Below are 11,912 nucleotides of genomic sequence, written 5' to 3'. Positions count from 1 at the left end.
ACCCAATTTTTCCCACATTCCTGGGAGATTTCCTCATCCATATGGATGATGTCTCTAGTCCAGTGACTCCCATCCTCCACTGCCTTCTCGTCCCCTGCACCTCGTCCACAGTCCCACTCTGGAAAAGGCCCCAACATCACACTCACCAAATCAAGCACCACCTTTCTGATCTTCCAGCTTGCATGTTGCCCTATCCCTAATCTAACGTTCTTATTTAACCACACTGTACCTCCAATAATCTCTGACCTTTTATTTCTTCCATATTCATTAGCCCCTTTTGCTCTCCCAAGCAAGCAAAAATTCATTATCTTTTGTCCACTCTCTTCACAAAACCCCAAACTTGCTTGCCATCTCCTATCCCCTGCCACACTCAAGTAGAAAGAAACCAAACCTGAATGAAATGCAACAGTTCAATGCTCCACATTTCCAAGGAGATGGTACCAGTATAAATTCCCAATCACGGACCCTGCTGGGCCTTCGGTGCTGGAGTTATGCAGTCAACTTGCTCAGTCCCTCTAGTTCTATTTCAGATCTCTGCTCTCCTCAAATCTCCATTCCCTGCCTTTGGCCCCAGAAGATGACCTCACATCCTGCTTAAAAGAAAAACTAGGTGCTCTCAGATGCCAATGGCCTCCCATTTCTGCTGCCAACCCATATTCATCCTTCGAATGTGGAGGTCGCTCCTCCAATTTAAATTCAGGGCCACCTCATCTGCCTATTCTAAATCTCATCCCCTCCCCCCTTCTCAGAATATACAGTGGACACTCCTTTTCTTCCACCTTCTTCTCAATATCTTCCACTCTACTGCATCCTATCTTAAAACTGTCACTTGACCCAATTCTTCACTCTAGTTCCTTTCTCATGTCTCTACTTTCTGACAAAATCTCTCAAAACTGTTACATATACACATTGCTGCCTTTCCTCACCTCCTCCTCAACTCACTCCAGGCTGGTGTTTGTTCCCTCCACGCCACCTAAATGGATCTCACTATGATCCTCAGTGACATCTTCATTGCTAAATCGAATGGACACTTGTCAATCTTTAATCACCTCAACCTCTCAATTGCATGTCACACATCTGACCATTCTTTTTTATGGAAATGTATTCTTCCCTTCATTTCCAAAACTCTGGCCTGCTTTGGTGTCCTTCATAGCTCCAGCTCTCCAGCCTCTCTCATTCTCCTTCATCATCTCATCTGCCTCTGTCTAACCATCAGAAGTTTTTGTGAACTCAATGTGATGTGAACCAAGTTTCCATCCTAGGCCCCCTTCTCCTCTCAGTTTACGTTTCTCCTTGGATGATCTCACCTGCTCCCTTGGTTTCTATTACCATCCATAACGTATGGATTCCAAATTTACACCCCAACTCTAGTTCTGTACTCTGAACTCCAGGCTTGATGTCTCTGCTAATACAAGAAACTTTAAACTCAACATGGCCAAAATTAATTCAGGACCATAGCCTCCGATCCTTTAGCCTCTCTTGTAGAGAGGCTTATCACAGCGCATGGCAACGGTGATCATTCAGTTCCTCAATCTAACTATTTAGGAACCAGCCTTGAGACCGACCAACCTGTCCTTCACTCACCCATTTCCAATCGGTCATCATGTTTTTTTCTTCACTGCCCTTAAATATCTTTCAAGACCATCAACTCTGTCTTTTCCACCACGTTCCCCATCCAAACTGCCATCATCTACTGCCTGGTCTCCCACACAACTACTCTTCTTTCCTGAGTCTAAACCATTCTGACAGAATCTAAACTGCAGCCAGTGAGAGCTTTCTAAAAACAATACACTGGCCACATCACTGTCCCGCTTAAAGTCACCCCTCTTTTCTCGTAGCATAAAGATTAAAATCCTGAGGATGGCCCTCGCCTACCCTGTAAGCTCCACCTTGTGATACACTCTGCCTTCCTCTTGTGTGTCTCAGCCTCACTGATCTCCTTTTTAGTTCTAGGGACATACTCTGAGCCTTCTCACCTGCCCTGGCTCCAAGGACCCTCTCACTTCTTACATCTATACTTCGACTAGCTAGGGCCTATTCATCCTCTAAATCTGAGCTTAAATTTCACTATGTTAAGAAAAAGACCTAGACCCTCCCGAATAGGTCTGATTTCCCTGTTGTATGCTCTCTTTACTTATCACTTAACTAAACTGCAAATAAGTAATGTCATTCTCCCTCATTAAAATGGATGTTACATGAAGCATATATAGGTTTGGGGTCTTTCTTATTCACCCGTATATCCCTCCACTTGACATTGTGCCTTGACCAGAGTGTCTGCTCAATAATGACATTTTGGAAGTATGAATGAATGAAAATTCCCATACCTTTGAATTTGCTGCCTGCATGCCCTCCCCTTCTTATCCATCTGGCAAATGTTTACCCATTCCTTAAGTCTCAGCTTCGACATGGTTCCCTTTAAAGCCTTATTTAAGAGTCAAAGCATCCCCTGATAAGTGTTCTAGGACCTGCAGGTGGATGGAAATGTTCCTTTCCCGTACTTTCATCTCACTGTCCTATTCTCCTCACTTCTGCTGCTGCCTCTGACCATCATACTCTCGCCTCCTCTTTTGTAAGTGCACCCTACTTATCCTTCAAGGGCACTGGCTCCAAGCAACCATCCCTAAAAGGAACAAGAATCTCTCTAGAGCAATTACCTATACCTTCTCCTGTTCAATTACCCCTTCCTGTCTTCTCTTTCCCACCGAGATATTCTACCCCGTCTTATCTCTTATGTTCAGTTACTGCACCCTGGCCATGTCTCCTTCACAGTCACAGTATTTTGTCTTAACTCTCTCGTCCAGTTATTTCATCCTTTCTTATCTCTCTGCTCATTTATTGCATCCTGTATGATCTCTTCTGCCCAGTTATTCCATTCTGCCTTATCTTTCCCGCCCAGTTATTGCATCCTGTCTGATCTCTCCCATTTGTTTTTGCACCCTGTATTATCTCACCTGCTCATTTATTGCATCCTGTCTTCTCTTCCCCTCATTTATCGCATGTTTTCTTATCTCTCCTCCTCCATCACTGTATCCTACCTTGTCCTTCCCATTCAGTTATTGCATCCAGTCCTCTCTCTCTCTTTCCCTCTCATTTATTGCATGCTTTCTTGTCTCTCCCCTTCAATTACTGCATCTTGTCTTATCTATTCTGCTCAGATGTTCTGTCCTGCCTCATGGCTCCTGTTCAGTTAATGCACCCTGTCTCTCTCTCCTCTTCAATTCTTGCAATCTGTCTGATCTCTCCTGTTACCCAAGGAAATTCCAGAATTTAGATTGATTAGTCTGGTTTACTCATTTAAAGAAAAAGAGTTGTATTTATTCACATTTTACTTCTGAATTTTGCCCAACTACAATATATATTTAGGGAAAAAATAGTTTCTTAAAACTTTTCTCTTACTTTCAACACCTTCAAAACCAATGGGCAACTGTTTACACAGTGACATTTATAGAAATGTAAAACATCCACAAACAACCAGCACAGGAATACTAAAAGATTTACTTCATTTCCCCTACACAACTGCCTCTTACTTCTTTACAATTCTCTCTTGTTGATATCCTGCCACTTGGGAATATAATATATTCTCCTCCTACCAGTACTTCCAATTGTGTAGAAGATACCAGCTATCAGCACGGACGGCAACACTTTATTGGTACTTGTTTTCTGGAATAGGAAACTTAGCACCATACGTAAGACTTGAACAGAAAAACGATCCTAGACGCGTGTCTTGCTGTCTAACTGGAACTAAGAAGGACAGAGAATTTGAAAAGATTTAAGTTAAAATTAGATTTGTCCCACTGATTTATTTTTATTATAGTTCACCAATACATGGGAAAATAGATTGTCAAATATTAATTATTAATGTTGCCTGCATGGTGGGGACAGCACATGACTTCTTACACATAAGAGTAGGAATGTCAGCTAATACCTGGCGGGGACCAAGAGTGAGCCAAACAACTACATACCAAGCCCTGGGAATCAGGGAGGCCCTAAAGAATGAAAGAGAATAATTAGAAAGAGCTGAATGATTCTGTCTCCCCATTCTTTTCCCATCTAGACTTGCTTCCCCAGGAATCTGTGTGCATCTGAGTTAATTTTAACACCTAGTAGGTGCTCCTGTATTCACTCTATTCAAGGAAGTGGAAAGGTGTAGACGGCTAGAAGGGGTGGGTGATAAGCGAGCAAAACTTACAGGTCGTGTAGGGACAAATTATTGATGTGCTCCCAAGACAGAATTTCTGAAAAACATCTTCAAGGCTCTCCCTACATGCTGTGGCACAGAAAACACAAGTCTCTACATTTCTCTATCTCTTTAGCATCATGTACTTTGCATAGATTTGTGTATCATGGGGTATTTTGCTTATGGCATCCTGGTTTTGGATATGCTGGCTTCTGGTGGGCAAGGTTATGGCATGTTCAACAACAGGACAACATAACACCGCATGCAGTTCTCATAAAACGCAGCTTTCACAAAATGTAAATCAGTAATTTGACGGGAGGTCTCTCATTTATCATTCTGTTAGCTGTTTACTTCTGGCATAGCTTTTATTGTGTCAGTAAAATCACTAAATAAACGTGGAATCTCAGAGTTGGAAGGGACACTAGAGGCTGTAGAGCTGGTGACCAGGTGACAGTCTCGGGGGCGGCCCTGCCTGGGCCGAGTCTCCGCTCCACCACACACACTAGCTATGTGATCCTGGGCAATTTATTGAACCAGACTGCAGCTCAGTCCCTTTTCAGTAGACAGCATAATGGCATTTTCTACTCTTGAAGTTTGCATGAGGATCAAATGAGGCAATGCAAATCAAATACTGAGAATATACACGTGGCTCTTGGTAGACACTGAAGATACGGACCTATTTTTCCTTCACTCACTTCCCCACAATTGTCCCTGCTTGGAATGCTCTTCATTCAGATCTCTTCAGAGGTAATTCTTTCGCATGATTCAAGTCTTGGTTCAAAGAAGTCTATCTTGCTTGCCACACCAGTGTGGCCCCCTGCCTACAGTAATCTCTACCTTGTTACTCTAACTTACACTTCTTATAGCACGTCACATAGAATAAAAAATACATCTTTAACTTTTTTTTGAATGAATTCATTGTATCCACCACCCCCTTCCATCAAAATGTCAATTCCAAGAGAGCACGGACTTCTTTTTTTAAACTCTTGTATGTCTGCCCAATAAATACCAATTAAATGAATAAATACCACTATGGAAAGCATTTCTGTACATAATAATGAGTAAAAAACCAAGTTGAAGACCATCAGTATATATAATCCCATTTGTATAGATAAACAAATAAATAAATATATATATATATATACACCCTATACATTTATATACAAATATGATATATTTGCATATAATACACTATATATTTGCATGTGTAGAAAATTAGCTCTGGGGAATAGTTTGAGGTAGGTGAGTATATAGTCATCACTGCCCTTGTCATGATCAAGATCTGTACATTCACAAAAATCTCAACCTCAAGCATCCCATTCAGTCTCTGCACAAATTACCAAAGCATACAAGGAGAAATAAATAATCTGAATAGATGCACATCTATTAAGGAAATTGAATCAATAATTAATAAGCTTCTAAAACAGAAATCATCAGGTTCAGATAATTTCACTGGTGAATTCTACCTAAGATTTAAGGAAAAATAGTATCAATTCTCCACAATGTCTTCAAGAAAAAAGCAGAGGGAGCATTTTCTAACTCATTCTATGGGGCCAGAATGACCTTACTATCAAAACCAGATAAAGATATTATAAGAAAGAAAAACTAGTTCAGTGTCTCTTATGAACATCGATGCAAAATTCCCCAACAAAATATTAGCAAATCAAATCCGACCACATATGAAATAATCACACATCACCACCAAGCGGGATTCATTCCATTCAATCTCTAACACTGCCTCTTCTTCCAGCTCACCTACTCCAGATATCCCGTCATCTCCATTGACCCCTACCACTTTTTCATTGTTCTGATATGTTCTTTCACCTCCTTCTTTAACCAGGCCTAAATTTCATGGCCCAACATTATAATAACTCACTCGAAAAGATTCTTAACTCCGTTGGCCTTCTCTCTAGATTTCACTTGCCTGACAAAGTCTCACCTTGGTTAAACCCAGATTCTCTATGGCTACATCCGAGCATCTGAACTTGCTGGAGAAAAACAGATCCGCTAACCTGGTCTCACTTTAACTACAAGATTATAACTCAGTACTCCTGGGTGAGCCTCTCCCTCTTCAAAGAGAACACGTCACACCTTCTCTCTGTATACCCACTACATCTCCTTCAACTGCCCTCACTCTCAGCCAGTGACCTTGCCTCATACTTCACTGAGGAAACAGAAGCAAGCAACTAGGAACCCCCTCATCTTCCCACCATCAAATCTATCAGCTAACCTGCATCTCGCTCACTCTCCGTCTTCTTTCCTAACCCTAACCCTTGTCCATGTTCCCATCAGAGCCTCTGGACTCCAGTCCCCCTTGCCTTGCCGCTCACAATAATTCCCTCTTCTCCTGTGTCATCAGTTTGTCTTAACTCTACAGAATCCTCCTCATCAGCACAAATATGCTTAGTCTCTCCCCTTTTTTAACAAACTTTCCCTGGACCCCATGTCTGCCCCCAGGCATCACTGTATTTATTAGCTACCCTTCTCAACAATCCTTTTGTTCTCTGGCTTTTGTTATGGGACATAATACTTGCCCCTAGCTGTTGAATCACCCCCAGGTTTTGTTCTCAGAGAACACAGGTACTATAAAACAAAGGCTGCTGTGTCCCTTCCAGATTCTAAATTCCTGACCCTCAAAATCCATAGGCATGATAAAATGTTTGTTTTAGGCCATCATCTGGGGCAGTATGGTAAGTCAGCCACACTAACAGGAACACGGCCCAAGCCACCATTATGATCCATCTACACTGTGGCAGTGAGTAGCCTGCTGCCTCTCCTTGGCCTCCCCTTGCTGCCCTGCAATCTACATTCAACACAGGCACCAGAGGTTCTTTTAAATCTTCAGCCCCCCTTCCTAAACTTCTCCTCTGGCTCTCCATCTCATTCAGATTAAAAACCAAGTCCTGACATGGTCTCACAAGCTCCTACGTTAACTGACCCTTCCCACTCCGTCTGCCGCCACGCTACCCCCTTGTCCCCTGACAGTGTGCTTCTGTTTCAGGCTTCTTCACTGATCCTTCAACACTTTAGGGTACTCCAGCCTCAGGACCTTTACATTTTCTGTTCCCTCTGTCTGAAATATTCTTCTTCTACATACCCACATTGCTTGTTTCTTAACTTCCCTCAAGCTTCTATTCAAATGTCTGTCACCTTCCATGAAAAGCCTTCCAAGATCACCCACCTTGGTACAGTTCTCCCTTCCCCCTTACTCGGTTTTATTGTCCCTTTTAGCATGTAGTATCATCTGGCGTACTACATACTGACTTCTTTGTCTGTGTATGTCCACCCCCATTGACTGAAGCATGAGCTTGGCCAGTTTGGGTAATTTATGAGTACATAGTGGACATTTAGTAAGTATGTGTAGAGTAGAAAAGCGAGTGAATGACTCTACCCACACCCTGGAATGAGAATTCTGCACAGTGCTATAAACAACCTACTTAAAATGAATATGCAACTTCTCTTCAACAGTGATGACCCATTGGGAGTCCCAGACGAATTTTTAAAAAGACAAACAACAAATGTGACTTGCCAAATCTCAAGGGGTTTCGTTGAGGCTGTGTTGCTATGCTGGATACCACAGAAGCTAGGACTGGGTGCCAACTATAATTTTTGGACAAAATTCATCTAATAAAACCATAAAACAACAATAATAACCTTGTTCGCTGACATTTCCTAGCCACCACCTCTCTGCGGTCCTTTACTACCATCTGGACTCCCTGGGTACATTCAGGAGTGTCAGCATGTCATTGTGACCTTTACTTGGAATTACAAAATGTCTGCTTCAGCAGCCCCTGGTGACACTGTTCTAAGCATCTTACATATGTGTAGGTATGTGTGTGTGGGTGTATGTCTGTGGGTGTGTATATTTAAGAATTAAGTGATTATATATAACCTCCAATAATAATCATCTGTAATGCCTTTATTACTCACAAAGGCAGTTTATACTATAGATTATTTACATAGCCTAATTTAATTCATACAACTCTATAAAATAAAGGGAATCTCAGGTTTTCACTAAATTTATGCTTTTAGTAGATGAAGGAGTCCAAGATCACAGAATCCTATAACATTTCCAAATCTGCAAGGATAATGGGGGGACACGCAAGGGAAAAGCTTTTATCCAAACTGCTTAAACACAGCATCCAAATCACAAAGAACCTCACAGATACAAGAAGGCTTAGCACTGTTTTCCTGTATTTCCTGTTCACACAGTCCTTAGAGATGCAGGTATAAGGGAAAGGCCTCTCCCTCATTCAGCGCTGCTACTCTTCTGTCCTTGTCCAAGCTCTGCAAGTTTCTCTGACCCATTCCTGGTGGTCTATGCCAGTCTCCACAAGACCCCTACCCCGTTTCAGAGCTTTCAAGATCTGGATGATCAGTCGGTCTCTGCAGTTTGTCAAAGCTCTGTGTTTTAGGTACAGTCCTCACTAGCTATAGTTGCATAACTCAGCCTGTGTCTTGGTCCCATCCACAGTGTCTTCTCCTATCTTTTAGTTCTAAAAGTGGTGGGTGTGCTTGATAATATAGTTATTATGTCTAGAATTTAGGTACCAAGTTCCAAAAGAAGTAAAAATAAATGAGTTGTGAAAATCTTAACATAGAAAAAAATCAGAAGACATTTCCTCTTTCTTAGACCCCCAACATTTTGTGTACATTGCTGAACTTCTGAGAGTCATTTCCACAGAGATTTTTTAGAAAATAAAAATGTCTGCCTTCCACAGGATTGTATCAAAAGAAATAAAAAAAAGTATAAAAGATTCAGTCTGTTAATGTGTTAAAGAGAAAATTCTAGCTCAATAGGATGCATAAAAATAGTGATCACATTAATCAGTAATTTAAGCTAGCAGATGATAGTAAAAAATATCACATCGGATCTCAGGGACACACTTAGAGTAGATAGATTTCCCGTCATATTCGGCAACAGCTGTGTATGTGGCAAAACCACCAAAACCCAATTTGCAAGTATCATGGGCATATGGCATACTCCCACTCATCATCTTCTCAATCCACAAGAGTTTTGTGGATACCACGTCTTTCCTCCCACCTTAAATCAAAGTATGTAGTACCCACCTCATTAGGGCTACAGCTAGTCATGAGGATTTGCCCGTGAACTAGGGACGCATGTCTGTGTCTCCTTCCATTATGCAGGGGAAACACGCGTGAACATCACACGGCATCCTGGTGTCCCCTCAGTGAAAACAAATGAGCTGGACGTAGCCATGGCAAGTTCTTCAGAAAAGGAACAGAAGTGTTTATATCTGTTCTAAATCCCTTACGATGCCTGCACTGGTCTACCGCCACTGCCTAACCTGACAATTCGTTTTCTCCATCACGTTTAGCTTTTCAGACTTTAAAAGCATCTATCGCCAGTGTTTCTAAAATCGGGACCCAGGCTAGGAATTTTCTGCCTTAATATCCATCACTCACTGCTTCCAAAGACAGTGTCAGATCTAAAATTCATCCCAGCTCCTTAATGGCTTTAAGCGCTAAAAACCAATTAGTCCTAAGTTCCTCACGTCCAGCTCGTTCTGTCGGACCAACTTTAGAGGCAGGAGAGTAAGTGGGGGCCTGGCTTTGAACTCCATGGTGAATGATGTAACAGCAAAGCTGGAGAAACAGCCTTAGAAGCCCTGAATCCCTGTCCCCTATCAAATGCCTATAAAGAACTCTAGGTTATCCTCTGTCAAATTATTTATAGGTGACAAGAAATATTTCTAATTATATCCATTCACAGCCACAGTCAGTGAATATTGTGCAAAGAGATTTGCCAAAAACGGTTTTGCCAAGTAGGTTCCAGTTCGGACAGCTGAGGTGGCAGCTTGTGCTTGCAGAACAGTCTCTATAAAAGTGGAGCCCACATGCCTTGGCCCTGTCCTTCTTCAAAATTCCTCAAGGTATGTATACGTGGAGGGCATCTGGCTGGTTCTACAGTCCTGGTGGTGAGGACCATTCACTTAAGGGAGATGGCTACTCTTTCCAAATTTTAATTTTTCTTTCCACCATTCCTAAGAATGACACGGTACACAATATAGTTACTTGTATTTTGTGATTAAGTGGAAAAAAGAAGAATCTACATTCTCTTAGTTTTTTTTTCTTTCAACAGTAGTTGTCTGCTTTGAGCCTGCCACCGTCTTCATCTGGTAACACACGAGGTAAGAGTGATTTATTACTGCACTCTAAACAACAAAGGGATCTCTACTGCTAAGTCCTAAAGAGCTACCATTTTATTTCCTGGTTTAGTGATGGGAATAAGGTAATACAAGGAGCAGCTGTTCTTTAAAAATGGCTTCGCGTAAAATATTGACTTTTCAGACCACTTACCCACACGAAATTTAATGACTAGTCTCCTTCATGTGCTGTTAGCACTTCAGAAAGAATGCCAACAATCACGTGTAATATTCTAATGTGGACTGCTCGTCCAACTTAACCAGGAAAGCTGTATTGTAGAGACCATTTGGTAAAATCAACAACGCGTTGGTCGCGGAGTCAAAATTTCCAGGTGCCAATCCAGGCTTTTCACGGGCTCTGGCTGCCCGAGGGAAGCCAGTTGGTTTTACGTGTCTTTAAATACAGTGTACCGCGGTGGAATTAGCACTGGCCCTGGATGTAGGGGAACAGGGCTCGTGCCCCAGCCCCACCGTCACACCTCTGTGGTGCTGCATGACCCCTTCACCTTTCTGGGTCTTCCTTTCCTTATCAGTAAAATGAGGACGCCACATTCTAGGTGACTGCTGAGGTACTTCCCAGCTCTTGCCATCTATAACCTAAACCAGTCGTTTCCAAGTTCTCCTCCACAGAATCAAAACATTCAATGGACCTCCCTCCGACCAACTCCACATGTTGGGACCTGTACTTTTAGTATTACCTTAGAAAGATACATAATGATGAAAAACAGCTACACATTTAATACATTTTTAATTAGTTTATGGGAAGCTATCGTTACTTAGACTTTCTAACAGAAAACACTGTTTGTTTGATGATGTTGCTTGCTCAAACTTGAGGCAATTATCGCTGTGCAGATGGATTCAAGAGTCCCCTGCAACAACCCTGAGGATCCTTGGGGGCTTGTGACCCCACAGGTCGGGTAACCACTGATCTCAGACATGAGATGGCAAGGGTGACTTCCTTTCTGTGTTCGGTGAATACACTGCATTACAGTAATCTCTATGTGGTAGTGTGCTGTTAATCCAAAATGGCCTTGTGTAAAAACACAAAAACAAAAAATAACATTAACAGGATAACATTTTTCCTTCGAAGAAAAAAACTGTTAAATATTTAATATTTGTCCCCTGGAAATATGCTGAAATTTCACTGGATCATCAAGAGGTTTTCATAGGTGTGAATGAGACTGATTTTAGAGCTAGAATATGTGGCAAATTCCACATCTAACATCTCAATCGCGAGGATGTTTAATGCTGATGACAAAATACCAAGATCCCTTCTGAAAAGCTCACCTGAGGTGAAGGCTGCTGTTCTCACTGTCGTTGACAACCAAGACACTGTTTTCCAGAAACCAGCCCCTCCTCCTCTCCACAGAAGTCACCTTCTGTCACTAGTCGCTTGTCTCGTCCTTGCCATCAAGGCAAGAGGATTTATTTTCTTGTAATTAATTTGTCAGTGGGAAAAAAATTTTAAGTTCATTTTGGCTTGAAACTTTATACTGGCTATCCACTTCAGAAGAGATATTCAAAGAACTGGTTTTGGGGTTTTGTTTCATATTTTGTTTTGTTTTGTT

The 11,912-nt window shown here is 41.8% G+C and overlaps 1 long non-coding RNA gene across 2 annotated transcripts in view; it reads right to left on the bottom strand.

Annotated features, from left to right (window-relative positions):
* Nucleotides 1–10,458: 10,458 nt before the first annotated feature.
* LOC147574036 (uncharacterized) overlaps nucleotides 10,459–11,912 on the bottom strand; it is an 80,009-nt gene continuing 78,555 nt past the window's right edge. For both annotated transcript variants that reach the window (XR_015243845.1, XR_015243846.1), the window contains exon 3: nucleotides 10,459–11,374. This is a non-coding gene — a long non-coding RNA (uncharacterized LOC147574036). The remainder of the gene's footprint in view (nucleotides 11,375–11,912) is intronic.

The sequence above is a fragment of the Puma concolor genome, chromosome E1 (assembly GCF_028749965.1).
Source record: "Puma concolor isolate L17-30 chromosome E1, mPumCon1.1.hap2, whole genome shotgun sequence".
NCBI lineage: Eukaryota > Metazoa > Chordata > Mammalia > Carnivora > Felidae > Puma > Puma concolor.
Note: the sequence above shows the minus strand (reverse complement) of the source record. Positions and strands in the feature narration are given on the sequence as shown.